This window comes from Delphinus delphis, chromosome 2 (assembly GCF_949987515.2).
Source record: "Delphinus delphis chromosome 2, mDelDel1.2, whole genome shotgun sequence".
Lineage (NCBI taxonomy): Eukaryota > Metazoa > Chordata > Mammalia > Artiodactyla > Delphinidae > Delphinus > Delphinus delphis.
This window is the reverse complement of record NC_082684.1, coordinates 30,820,969-30,834,571: the sequence shown is the minus strand read 5'-3', so window position 1 is coordinate 30,834,571 and position 13,603 is coordinate 30,820,969.

Here is a 13,603-nt window from a genome sequence, read left to right as displayed (position 1 = left end):
AATGGCCACGGATGACGGGAAGCGATGCGATTGCATTACGTTACACACTAGTCACCACTTCACAATGAGCCACAAAGAGACAAGGGACAAAACAGGCTGCTCAGCAGGTGTGTTCACTCAGCATACGCAGCACTTTGCCCAGACAGGTTGCAAGGAAGGAACCCCACCTGAAGTAGCTAACAGGTGATAAAGGTGAGGAAGAATTTATCAGCCTTGGTCCTCCCATTTCCTATTTCTCATTGGTCAAGGTTCACCCCATAGAAAGCAAATGCTCCCTTCCTTCCAGCATCACCAGCTGGTCCCTCAACAGCTGCTCAGACTGGCCAGATCCCATGCTCTGCAATTGGATGTTTAAGTCCCCAAGTGGAGGGGTGACTTGGCACAGGGAAGACACCCATCGGGACAGAAAAGGAAGGAGGTGGGCAAGGGAATTTGAGAGAGTGCGCAGGTGTCTGACTTAATTACCAGGACACGCAGGCTGGGATGGGATGGTAAGTGTGCAGGAAGATCTACTTTGGTCTAAAGGGTCAGCTGAACTGCCTCAATATATCGTCTCCATTTGGCTCCTAAGGAGCTAAAAATATATACCTTTACATTTATTCCTGAAAGTTACTGCATCGTTGAAAGCAATGACAACGGCAATACTGAGCTATATTACCTCCCTGGGAAGAGTACCAAGTCAGGAGCATGTGACGTAGATTTTCTCTTCACAGCAGCGTGCGTGTCATCTAATATAAGTTGAGTGTGGAGCACGGTGCCTCAGAGGGACCAAAGAGACACGACACTGTCACTGCTCCACATTGAGAAAGAGAAACATAAATAAATGAATAGCATTTCGACACCACCCATGCTAAGGGCGAAGTGAGTGATAAAGAAATCAGAGGAGGACATTATCACCAGGGCTTGGGTAGAGGAGAAGCCTTCATGAAGATGGTCAGATTTGATCTGGGTCTTAAAAGAAAGGGGGACTTCAGTATGCTTGGAGTGGGGGGAGGGCATTCTGGGTTGGAGGCAAGGAGCAAAGGTATGGTCTTTGTGGGAAAGTACATGGTGAACAGCAACCAGAAGAAGAAGGAGAAGCAATGAATAACTACCTTTGTCTGGAGAAGGGACGGGTGAGAAATATAGCTGTCAAGAGAGGTTGGATCTTAAATTGTGGATATTCTTAAACACTAAGATAGGGAGTTTGATTTTTTTCCCCCAAAGGCCTTGGAGATGCCACAGAGGGACGTTAGCATTCCGAGAATGGGAAACTGGAGGGGCAACTTTTGGTGGGCGGGGGAAGGGGAGTTGGAAAAGCCCCATTGTGGACTTTATCAAGGACCCTCAACCAAATAGGCCACACCTACTCGGTCAGAGAGGGGATAGTGAAGTGGGGTAGGTCTACGGGGCAGTGCACTTAGGGGATGTAAAGTACAGAAAGGAAAAGCAAGAGGGCAATGAACATAATTTTTCTGTTTTGTCGTTTTGCCACGTTTTGGCTGTGAGCAGACCAAGAGATCTGGTCAGCGTGCTTCATGTTGGGTCCTTTCGACGCGATGTGAGAGGCAAAATCAGTGCAGGAGGGTCTGCCATGAAGAACTACAGTAAGTAGCGGTCTGATTTGTATGGTTGTAAGACTATTTTCCAGGGGGTGTGTGTGTGCATGTGAATGAGAAGGAGATCTCGTCTAGAGGCTGAACTAGTCTCTGACTTGCACTTCGTGTTTCCTTCTAACGCCTCATAATTCTGGGGCATCCGTCTTCCCGTTAAGCCAATTGTCAGATGTTATTTTGGTGAGCGTAGACCTTTATTCTAACCCGTTCTTTAAAAGGTTATTTTCCAGACTATTCCATTTCTAACCATGCACCTGCTGCTAATCCTCCAGGCAGTTAATTCTAGGGCTGCCTGCAGATCCTGCCATAGATGTTTTATAACTGTTACAACGTATTTTTAAAATTCACTCGGGATGTTTTCCCTGGAGTAACTTACCCTTCCAGAAAGTCTTTAACTGCTACCCACACACCACATGAGTCACAACAGACCTTGATTCAGAGCTAGTGAAACCTTTAAGAATAAAGCTGTTATTAGTGAAAAAGGCTTAGTTCAGAAGGATTTGATTCAGTTTGGGCTTAAAAACAAGACACTTTAAAAAAAAGAATTTTGTCTTTATATCTCAAATCTATATGATTTGAGAAAATATTTCAGTACTCAGTGGGATTTCTAGTAAAATAAAATATGAGAAAATGGATTCTGGAGTGAAAGGTAATTTGTTTGAGTTTTTTTTTTTTTTTTTTTTTTTTTTTTGCGGTACGCGGGCCTCTCACTGTTGTGGCCTCTCCCATTGCAGAGCACAGGCTCCGGACGCGCAGGCTCAGCGGCCATGGCTCACGGGCCTAGCCGCTCCACGGCATGTGGGATCTTCCTGAACCGGGGCACGAACCCGTGTCCCCTGCGTCGGCAGGTGGACTCTCAACCACTGCGCCACCAGGGAAGCCCCTTGTTTGAGTTTTATATAGTGTCTGTAGACAAGGGGCACTTTTCTTGATCTGGAAAGAAAAGAAGGTACCACAGTTATTAGGACAGTTTGCCAGAATCAGCCAACACATTGACTTTTTTTTTTTTAAGTTTGCCTAATGCAGTCCCAGAATATTCTGTCTGTAAAATGCACACACAAATCTCCTGTAGGTCAACAAATCAGTCCTCATTTTGGTTACCGTTGCTATAAGTCCAACTGTCCCAGGGCCAGAAATTCTGAAGGACTCAGCTGGGAAGTTCTCACTTAGTTCTTAGCATGTAATCGCAGTCAGATGTGTACTGGGGCTGCAATCATCCAAAGGTTTGACTGGGCTGGACGTGCAAGATGGCTCATCACATGGGGGGCAGCTGATGCTCCCTGTGGGCTGACAAGAGTGTCCACACGTGCCCTCTTCAGCAGGGCAGTCTGTGAGTAGTCAGCAGCTGGCTTCCAACATGGAGCAAACATTCCAACAAAACCAGGTGGAAGCTATATGGCCATTTCCAACCCAGTCTCAAAAGTCACATGGTGACTGTACTGGGTGATACAGTCAGAGGTCTGCCCACACTCAAGGGAGAAGGCAGAGACCCACTCTTGATGAGAGGAATACCAGATAATTTGCCACCATTAAAAAAAACCCAAACTGTTATAATCCTTTACAGCCAGCCTTAAGATGTCTCTGAGGACGTTTCTAGAGATTCTTAACAAGTTCATGTCAAATTCTGTTAGCATCAGGATATCCAATTAGTAGACTGTCTTCTCCAGCTTTTCCCCAGGACCTCCTTGTCACACTTTTCTTCGTTTTCTTTCTCTCTACTTGGACAAATCACCTTAGGTATCTCATCTTCAATTTTAAGGACTTTCTAACTGAATTGGTTCTAATCAGTTGATGGATTCCTAACTTGTGCGTAGAATGCCTGTCATAAAATGTATTTTTATATTAGTAACAAAGCGGAGATTTTAATACAATAGCTCATTTTTTGAATGATCTTTCACATGACTACATTGCACATGAATCTTATTACAATACCCATCATTTCAGTGAAGAGTCTTTTTCATCTTAGTATCTAATTGGCCTTCTATCTCAACACAATGAAATTCCTTCATGATAAAATACTATGGACAGCCCTTTGGAAACAGTTGTAGTGGATTGGACCCATGTTAGAAAAATAAAGCTACTGGGAGCTGTTTGGACGCCTGAGAAATTGTATTCTGTTGAATATTTTCAAGCAATTAGCCACCAATAAGCCTCATAAAAATAGATTCTTCCCTGCCTTAAAAACGGAATAATTGCCAGTAATCTTCAGCCAGATGGATACAGCCTTCCTACAATCACTTTAAATTTTCCTTTTCAGTCTTCCTGGGTCAGCTGAGAATTATGCTCACATTAGCTTCTTAATAATGAATGAACTAAGATTGACAGGATGATAGATGCCACCCACTTCTATTACTGGAGTAAGGATGGAGGAATGGCTTTTTCTCCTGTAGGGGGAAATTCTGAAGAGGGATGGTGCCAGTGAAGAGGGAGTGTCACAGTATAACCTGAGCATGTCACACTGAGCACGTCCAGTGTGTGGCCTCGGATTTGCAAACTATGTAAACTGTTATCCAGAGCAAAAGGAAGTGGTAAATTTAGAAGGATAGCACGTCACTGAGATGGCAATAGGGCTATTCAATAAACTATGAATGCCTCCTTAGAAATTAAATGTAGTTTATATAAGACAGGGGATTGTTAGGGATTTTAACACACAATATGGTTTCTGTAATACAATGGCATTTTATGGCTTTTCATGATGATTTTTTATCAATGTTGAGTATGCAGTTTTTTCTTATAGAAATTGTGTGACAAGGCAATAATAATGTGCTCTACATACAGATGAATAAGTGACCTGAGCCAGCCTCATGGGATGGCAGTGTTCTGTCCAAGGGCATTTATCTGTTATACTGTTTGTAATTCAAAACACTTCCGTGTAAACAGTGAAATCTGTATTAGTTGGCTTTTATCTACACTTCAGAGGCAGTTAGTTAATATTTGAAGTATTCTAATCAGAAATTATACACCAAAGGGATAATTAGCTAGCATTTGAAAGTTCTGAATAAAGTCTATACTCCAGAGACAGTTGACAGTAGAGGGACCTCAGCATTCCTTAACTGTGATCCACACTAGAGACTCGGATGAATATAGTGGATGTTAGAATTCTGCCACCGATGAGGTGAGTGGTCTTCAAATGTGTGGACTTGCTAGAAATATTGTTTGGGCGCTCTTACCTTTACATAAACAGGGTGTGAGGATTTAGCAAGGCCCATACGTCTCTCTAGGATTTGATTACAAATTTGCCTTGGACTCAAATGCTGATTAGAGAATTTTTGTGACCCTGCTTTGACTTGGCAACTGAATCTGCTGCTAGAGTATTACCACATTTGCTTTAAGTAAACTTTTCATGAAAGATTCTTTCCCAGCACCCAAAAGGACAGAAAGCTGGGACTGCGTTGTTTATGGAATAGAATGTATGACTCTTTTTCTGTTTATGTGTTAAAGTAACTACTCAGGCAAATTAATTGCAAGTATATCTCAAAGGTATTTCTCAAACCCACTGCCAGGGAAGAGGTTTATGAGCACACTAACTTCAATATTTCTTAATTGACACATATTTTGTAGGGGAAAAATTGTTTAGATAATCACTACTAGGCTGTATTTTTTAAAAAAGAATGTTTATACATGTACCCCAATGCAGCACTATTTACAATAGCCGGGACATGGAAGCAACCTAAATGTCCATCGATGGAGGAATGGATAAAGAAGATGTGGTACATACATACAATGGAATATTATTCAGCCATAAAAAAAACGAAATAATGTCATTGCAGCGACATGGATGGACCTAGAGATTGTCATACCAAGTGAAGTAAGTCGGATAGAAAGACAAATATCATATGATACCGCTTATATGTGGAATCTCAAAAAATGGTACAAATGAACTTATCTATTGATACAAAACAGAAATACAGTCACAGATGTAGAAAACAAACTTATGGTTACCAAGAGGGCAAGGGGGGGAGGGATTAATTGGGAGATTGGGATTGACATATACACACTGCTATATATAAAATAGATAACTAATAAGGACCTACCATATAGCACAGGAAACTCTACTCAATACTCTGTAATGATGTCTATGGGAAAAGAATCTAAAAAAGAGTGGATATATGTATATGTATAACTGATTCACTTTGCTGTACAGCAGAAACTAACACAACACTGTAAATCACCTATACTCCAATAAAAATTAATTTAAAAAATAAAATAAAAAAGAATGTCTAAAGATCATTAGACACCCTAGGAGACTGGTCATAGGTTGCTAGACAACTCGTGAGGTTGATAGTGGATGTGTTAGTCTAGGTCTTGGTAGAAAGCAAATGGTTCACTCAAAATGGGTAATGTGAAGACGGTTGGAGAGAGGTTGTTTGTTGTGGTGTGCGTGTGGGGTTTGGGGATACTAACAAGGGGTGTGCACCTCAGAGCTGGCAGCAGTGGGAGCCATTGCTACTCTTACCTGAAGGGCCAAGGGAAGGGAGCCGGCACTAGACCGGAAGAAGAGAGCTACACAGAAAGCACCATCTCCCAGGAACAGAGGCCTTCAGGAGAGGGGTCTAGCCAACCCACGGTGTCTTTGCAGGGAGAGAGCCAGGGCGTGTATACCCAACCTCACTCTCCTCCTGCCCTTTACCCTCCAGTCTCCTGCTGGTGCTTCTCACTGGCCAAACCCATCCCAAGCTGGAAGGCCAGGGAGCCCAGGAATGCAGTCCATACAAGCTAGCTTCTAGGGCTCATGAGCGTGATGAGAGGTGCAGAGTGGAGCTGGTGGCGGGTGGAAAACAGAAGACCCAGCGCAGGAAATTTTCTGGAAAGACCTCTTGAGCTCACTGAAGTCTATCAGAAAATAGCTTATGCAATTTATCAGAAATGGAAATTACCTCTCCAAAGGAGCAGCTAACTCACATCAGACCACAGAGTTCTGCCTCCATTCAGGGACAATTTTTCTTTCTCAGTATGTGTAGCAAAAATTGGTCTGACCTGGCTTTTATTACTGCTTCAGCTACCTATAAGCAGGTGCGGCTATTAGGCAGAGATTGTCTTCTTGATACCACGCACCTGTGAAGGGCTGGACTGCATTAGGTAAGCTCACTACATCTCTATACTCTACATCCTCTTCTTTTCCCTCATCGTATTTGTTGCCATTCAGATTATATATTTATTAGTTTGTTCATTTGTTTATTGTCTCTCTGCCATCCCGCTCAGTGTCCATAGTTCATGAAGACCAAAGAATATGTCTCTCTATACTGTCTATCATGGAGCCAGGCACGTAGTAGGTGCTCAATAATTATTTATTGAATGAAGGAGTGAATGAATACTCTGCTTATCTGCCAGCAAGACAGCATTAGTGAAGTAAAGAGAATGTGGGTTCTGGAATAAGGAAGAATTGGGTTTGAATCTTGATCTACTTAGGAGTTGAGAGGTCTTAGCAAATTGCTTAATCTCTCAAAGCTGCAATTTCCTCTTCTATAATGTGGTGATTATAAAATTTACTCACCTGGTTGTTAAAGTTTGAATCAGATACACTGTTAAGTGCCTATAAGGACTGGGAACATGAAGGAAATAGAGTGATACCTGCTGCTGGTCTCATCTACCTATTGTTAGGTTTTGTTAAAGAATGGTTACAGCAAGAGAGGACTCCTTTCAAGTGAGGAATGCACGTTAAAACAATTTTTTTCTTGAAGGAAAAACCAGGGGCTTAGCATATAACGTAAAGGCTTTATCTTTTTGAGGGTTATAGAAATTTCTTTTTTAGATGATCACTGGTCACTGGGGTTTAGTACAATCTAGTGGATATACTTTCAGCTGAGTCCCTTAGCATCTGTGAGCCAGGGTGTCCTATGGAATTGTCATGGGGTAAAAGCAATAGAAATGTTCCTAAAAATATGAAGACACATATTTATCAATTATGTTATATTTTAAATACATTAGGAACATTCACCCTGTGATGAATTCTCTTCTAATTCTAAGAATATCTCCAACATTATTTTTTAAAATCTGATTTCCTTTAATAATGCTAATGTGGGAAAACCCATATGCTGGTGATGTCCTCTGGGCTGGCTTTCCAAGTACTTGTCAGTAAAGCACCCTCTCATTCCCTCTTTCAAAGTGGGCTTTAAAAAAATTTGAAAATATCTCAAGTTGACTGTAGAAAAAAATAAGAAATACAGATAGCAAAAATAATTTAAAAATGTAAACTCCACCCAGAATCCAACCGCTCAAGACTGAATTTGTACTTACCCTTTCCTTTATAGACTTTACCAGGAAAAATCTTCATTGGTCATACTTTCTCCTCCCTGGAACGATAGCAGGGTTTTATGTTTCAGTGAGTATTTTTGTAAACAGAATCCCTTTTGCAAATTTCCCCCACTTTCCGGCTCTAAGAAAACACTCTCGAGAACCTGTCATTGGGACTTCCCTGGTGACGCAGTGGTTAAGAATCCTCCTGCCAATGCAGGGGACATGGGTTCGAGCCCTGGGCCGGGAAGATCCCACATGCCACGGAGCAACTAAGCCCCTGCGTCACAACTACTGAGCCTGCGCTCTAGAGCCCACGTGCCACAACTACTGAAGCCAGTGCACCTAGAGCCCGTGCTCCACAGGAGGAGAGGCCACTGCAAGGAGAAGCCCACGTACCACAAGGAAGAGCCGCAACTAGAGGAAGCCCGCACGCAGCAACCAAGACCCAACGCAGCCAAAAATAAAAATAAATTAAAAAAAAAAAAAAAGAAACCGTCATTGCTTCCCCAGCATTGATTTTACCTCTTTCACGATAAGTAAAAACTATATTGTTTGGGTGGGATTGACCCAACCCCTCAGTTTTAGAGATGGGCGCTATGTGGCAAAAACGAATCCAGGTAATCCCATTTCCTCTTGCTCAACTGATTGGTTCAAGCAATGTAGGCCTAGAATGATCTGTGCTATTCCCTTAGCCACAAAGATTGACTCATAGGTGATCCAATCAACTTGTAGCTTGAGCCTTTTGCTGGGAATTCTGCAATATAAAATTTTCTCTCCTGGTTGGGGAATGTGAGTGTGTAATACAATTCTAGTCAATGCAATGTGAGGAAAGCCTTTTTGTTTGTTTGTTTGTTTGTTTGTTTTTGCAGGGCTTCTGGAAAAGAAAACTGTTCCCCTCTTAAAAGGCAAATAGGCAAATAGGGATGGGACATTTTGTCCTCCAGCCTTGGGGTGTTGATATATGAACACATGATGCTTGAGGTGGCTACAGTCATCATTTCATCATAATGTGTCAAGCCCGAGATGAGAGTCAGCGGGCCTCTCACTGCTGTGGCCTCTCCCGCTGCGGAGCACAGGCTCCGGACGCGCAGGCTCAGCGGCCATGGCTCACGGGCCTAGCCGCTAAGCGGCATGTGGGATCTTCCCGGACCGGGGCACGAACCCGTGTCCCCTGCATCGGCAGGTGGACTCTCAACCACTGCGCCACCAGGGAAGCCCAAGAACCTGGTTCTTGATGACATTGTTGAACAACTGGAAACCAACCTGCTTCTGGACGACTTGCTGTATAGTAGATTAAATCCCTTTAGCGTTCAAGCCATTTAGAGTGTTCTGTTGCTTACATCAGTGATTCACCTATGAGATATGAATAACCTATTTTCTCCTCTTAGATGTTTTTCTTTTTGTTCAGAGAGAAGCAGGCTGTGGAAGAACATGAATAGCTCCACTCATTTTGTAGAAAAAATAATTACCAAAAGGTTCTTTTGGCAACCATTTTCATATATTTCATATTTTTGAGTGATAACCAGATCTTGTCAGGCTTAAAGAAAAAGTAAAACCTTTGCTTCCTGTTAGATGTGGAGGCTTGGGTACCTCAGAGAGAACTTTGGGGATCTCTTGGGACATTTTACTTCATCAATACAGTTTCAAAAAGTCTGAATGCTCACAAACAGTAGTTTTCTTCTGAGGTATGTTCCTCAGAGAGGAGAGAAATTGTTTGGAAATACAAGATTCAGAGAGAGAAAAATTCTCTTCTTAGGGGCAGAAAGAACTATTTTTGAAACTACAACTTCCGGCAAAGTCAATATAGTTAAAGAAATAGAAAGAATAGATGCTGCTTCTGAACCATATTATGACAAAGGAAATACATCAAACATATAAACTTATTTGCCTTTTGAAAGGAAAAGATTGTGTGGCATTTACCTAAAGGCAGATCAATCCCTCTCCCAGACTAAATGAGGAAGAGATTAATTGAAATCTTAATGAAACAGAAAATTAGGCATTGGTGATATTGCCTGCAGCCATTGTAGATGGATAAATAATGCAGCCAGTCTGTTTACCTTGTTGGCATGAGCCCTGAGGAAGGCATGTATCTGATTCCTAATCTGAGAATTAAATCTTTACTCCTTAGTTTCTGTCCACAGGCTAATTTCCTTTCTCACTGGATAAATCAGGTACATTTCCAGCTTCCTTTGTTTCGACCTAGGGAAGATTTAATGCTATTTGTCTAGGCATGGCAGGGTGGAGTCCAACACTATGTTGAAAAGAGCTGGAATGCAGTAAGACGTGGCCATATTAACAGCAGTGTTCCCTTTAAAACAGCAGAAGGGGAATGATGCCTTTTGAAGAAAGACCGCATTATCACCATCCTCCTCTCTCTGCATGTCAGCAATCTCTATAGTTACATGGTTGAGCTCCTTGAGGGCAAGGCCCTTCCCTCATGAATCTCCTTATCTCCCTCTTCCTGTCATGGTGCTCTGGACATAGTAGATGTTCGATAAATCCTAGATGGTTGACAATTGAGGTCAACCTGATCTCCAATCCACATTTTGAAAGGTTGTGTTCATTACTACTGAGGCTCTAGATAAAGATTGATAGGGATTAACAGGTTGTACTGCTAGTGTCTGACCTCCTGGGGTGGGAAAGAAGGTGGGGCTCCCACTTGGATGAGGGCAGCTCCTGAGTGAGAGGTCTTGCATCAGGTAGTGAATCTAAAAGGTGCTGAGTGAGAGGAAGAGATGGAGTGGAGAGTGGAAGGCCAGGAGCCAGAGGAGCAAATTAGCCAGTGGAGTTCACACTGTTCTCTTGGAGCCCCTTATTACCATTACCATGGAGATCTGAACATAGTGAGGGTGTCGTTGCCAATCCATACATCAATATACAAAATGTTAATAAAGCTTCCTTTTGTCCTAAAAAAGTTAGTAAGAAAAATAAGTAGAAATTCTACTATTATTTTTGTGCACCAAACTTTTGTACACATCTCACTTTGGAGACTGCTTGTCCACATGGATAAACAAGATAAGCACAGTTTCTCTGCCCTCATAGGGGTTATAATCCACTGGGGAATATTAATAACAAAACAAGCCTTTATAATAATGTAACACCCATATTCAAATATATACCTCCATACTTAATATTAAAATAAGTGAATATTAACTGATAGTAACATTTTTGTGTAGCTAAACAGATGACCATATTTCTCAGCTGCTGTAGCAGACAATTGTGGCTTCTGCTACCCAAACTCTATTTCCACTTTTTCTGGGAAGAACATCCTGAGTTTTTTCTCAGGATAACATCTCCTCTTCCCCCTGGACTTTTCGCCCACCGCCCCCCTCCCCAGATCTAGGCATGGAAAAATTATCCAGGTATAAGCAGTATATTTTAATCCCTGACCAGAGAGATTGTTTCAGAAGTAGTCATGTGACCCAAGCTAGTCCAAGCAGAAAAAATCCTGGGATTGTTTTTTTTTTTCCTGGAATAACTTGGAAAGAGGAGTTCTCTTTTTTATAGACTTGGAATCAAGTATGAAAGTTCGGAAATTCAGGCAGATATCCTCTCCACAAGAGGAGGGCCTATGAAAAGAAAACCAAGACAGAAGAAATGTAACATTCAAGAGGCAAAGACAGACAGACTGGGTTTTGGTGATGTTTGAGCCCTGAATCCCTGGAGACCAGATATACCTCTATACCTTCCATTTTTTGCTTAAGCCGTTTTGAGTTGGGCTTTCTCTTAACAACCAAACTTTTGTAACAAATTCACTAATTTGCAGATACTTTCAATGACTGCTAAGCTAACCTTAGTCTTGTTTGAAGCTTGAATGGAGCTCACCTCTTTAACATCCTAAATTTTTCTTGGATTTATACTTTACCTAATATTTGTCTTTTATTTTTTTTCTTTGTGGTACACGGGCTTCTCACTGTTGTGGTCTCTCCCGTTGCGGAGCACAGACTCCAGATGCACAGGCTCAGCGGCCATGGTTCACGGGCCCAGCCGCTCTGTGGCATGTGGGATCTTCCCGGACCGGGGCACGAACCCATGTCCCCTGCATCGGCAGGCGGACTCTCAACCACTGCGCCACCAGGGAAGCCCATAATATTTGTCTTTTATCTCTGAGCTTTTAACAATGATAGTGGCTTCTGGATATCATTATCCTTCCCTGCACCCTCCATTGTGATTTTTGGTATCCTAGCACAGTTTTTCCTCAGACTGTTTTGAAATCATGAGATGCCCATTGGAACTGCAGATACTGTGAAGGTTGGACAATCTGCATTTTTAAAATGCTCCCAAGTGGTTCTGTCATGCACTAGCATTTGAAAACCAGAGTCCTAGCCCTAGACCATGATCTGTAATTGCTTTCTGCTCTTCCCCCAAAACCCTTAGGTCACTCTCTGCCTTTGATCAGTTTCTTTTCCCATCCATGGATAGAAAGTGAATGAGAAACAGAAGAGCTACCTGGACTTCCCATTGGCCGGTGTGACCCTCATCTTTCTCTCTCATTCACGTAGCTGGGAAAGTTTTCCCACATGAACTATCTCAAAACTCAGCTCTTTGCCCTTTGGAAATCTGAATTTATGTTTCCTAACAAAGTGCACTGATGTCTAGTCTTCTGTACTTTTTGCAGCTGTACTTTTTGCAAGGGGCACAGAATTCCTAAAACTCAGCCTGCCTCAGAAATTGGAAAACATGTACGTAAATAGAACATAACAAGATATTTAAATGTTTTCCTTTTTCTTCCCCCTTCTATGAAGAGGCAAGGGAGGTCTGAGGCTGCCTGCCCCTTCTTCTGTAAAATGAGCCCACTTATATTAGGGGCTTGTACGGCAGCACCATATCAGGGTCTTTAAACAAAAATATCCAATGATTACCTCAAACTTGATGGGACTGTTGATTGTGATACATGAGGCTGCAGGAAAAGTTATGGGACAGTCACAGAAGCCAACTTTGAACTGTGAGCCTTTCCCATGACCTGTGCCCCCAGAATAGTAGCTCCCTGCCGGCGACCATCTGTAGTCCTGATCTGACCCTGCCCCAAACATTTGTCATGTGGAAGCTGGCCCAGCTGTCACAGAGCAAGCAGATAAATTTCCCAGCGTTTACAGACTTCTCCTGGACTTGTGCATGTCCTCGCAGTAATCGCTGTTTAAAAACACCCAATAAAATTCAAGAACATGCCAATAATAACTCTGTCATCACAGGCTGGACTGGATTTGCAGAGCTCCAGATGCTGAATGCTGCTCCTCCAGGAAAGACATTGAGCAGGGTACCAGGAGATGCCCTGTTGAAGGCACTGACCTCGCCCTGGCCCCCAGGTCCATCTCACTCCAAACCACAGACCTGGTCCACTTCAGGTCAGGGAGATGTGGGTGTGGGATGAGTGGGCGAGGAAGGAAATCTCACCTTTTACATCAGTTTTTCTTAACCTTTCTTTGCTTTCCAGGTCCTGCTGCTTATCTCACCATCCCTGTCTTCCCACCCCTCACCTTCCCCCCCACCCCCGCCCTGCCCTCAATGGAGACAGATTCCTTAAAACTTCATGTAAAAAACTCTGGGTCACCTCTGCTTACACCATTAATTCTCCCTCTCTGCCCTTCCTTCCCTAAATCTCCTCCACAGTACAAGTGAGTGCCTAAGACTCTGCAATGAGATGTTAAAAAATGTATTTTTAACCTAAGGAGGAAAATGATATATGAGCTCTTCCATTTTAATCGAGAAACTGAGAATTGAGAAGGGCAATGTGGTGTATTTAGGGACCATTCTTCCAGAAGATCCAGGCA